The sequence below is a fragment of the Microtus ochrogaster genome, chromosome 10, assembly GCF_000317375.1.
Source record: "Microtus ochrogaster isolate Prairie Vole_2 chromosome 10, MicOch1.0, whole genome shotgun sequence".
In the NCBI taxonomy this organism is placed as follows: Eukaryota; Metazoa; Chordata; class Mammalia; order Rodentia; family Cricetidae; genus Microtus; species Microtus ochrogaster.
In genome coordinates, this window is record NC_022016.1 from 73,167,694 (window position 1) to 73,168,944 (window position 1,251).

A 1,251-nucleotide genomic window follows, 5' to 3' on the forward strand; every position below is an offset into this window, starting at 1 on the left:
AGAAACATCACCCTTCACAATAGCCACAAGTAGCATAAAATATCTTGGAGTAACTCTAACCAAACAAGGGGAAGACTTGTATGACAAGAACTTTAAATGTTTGAAGAAAGAAATTGAAGAAGACTCCAGAAAGTGGAAAGATCTTACATGCTCTTGGGTAGAATTAACATAGTAAAAATGGCAATCTTACCAAAAGCAACCTAGAGATTCAATGTAATGCCCATCAATACTTCAATAAAATTCTTCACAGGCCTTGAAAGAATGGTACTCAACTTCATATGGAAAAAGCAAAAAAAAATCCAGGAGAGCCAAAACAATCCTGTACAACAAAAGAACTTCTGGAGGCAACACAATTCCTGACTTCAAACTCTACTACAGAGCTACAGTACTGAAAACAGCCTGGTATTGGAATAACAACAGAAAGGAGGACCAATGGAACCAAATTGAAGACCTGGATATTAATCCACACACCTTCGAACATCTGATTTTTGACAAAGAAGCAAAAAATATCAAATGGAAAATAGAAAGCATATTTAAAAATGGTACTGGCATAACTGGATATCAACATGTAGAAGAATGCAAATAGATTCATATCTATCACCATGCACAAAACTCAAGTCTAAATGGATCAAAGACATCAACATAAAGCCAGCCACACAACCTCATAGAAGAGAAAGTGGAAAGTACACTTGAATGCATTAGCACAGGAGATCGCTTCCTAAATATAACCCCAGTAGCACAGACACTGAGAGAAACAATTAATAAATGGGACCTCCTGGGTAACCCAGACCCCCAAAAATGAATATGGTATGTACTCACTTATAAGTGGATACTAGCTATAAACAAAGGACATTGGGCCTACAGTTCATGATCCTAGAGAAGCTAAGTAATAAGGTGAACCCAAAGAAAAGCATATATAGACACCTGGAAATTGGAAACAGACAAGAATGCCTTCCAAAATTGGGAGCATGGGGGTCAGGGAAGAAGGGAGGGCAGAAGGGAAAGAGGAGGAAAGAAGGGAGAGTCGAGGAGAACTTGAGGAAATGGAATGGTCAAGATGGAGAAAGGACAGAGATGAGAGCAAGGAAAGAGATATCTTGATTGAGGAAACAATTATAGGGTTACCAGTAACCTGGCTCTAGAGAAATTCCCAGGTGTTCGCAAGGATGACCCCACCTAAGACCCTAAGCAACTGATGGAAACAGAGGCAGAGACCCACATTGGAGCACTGGACTGAGCTCCCAAAGTCCA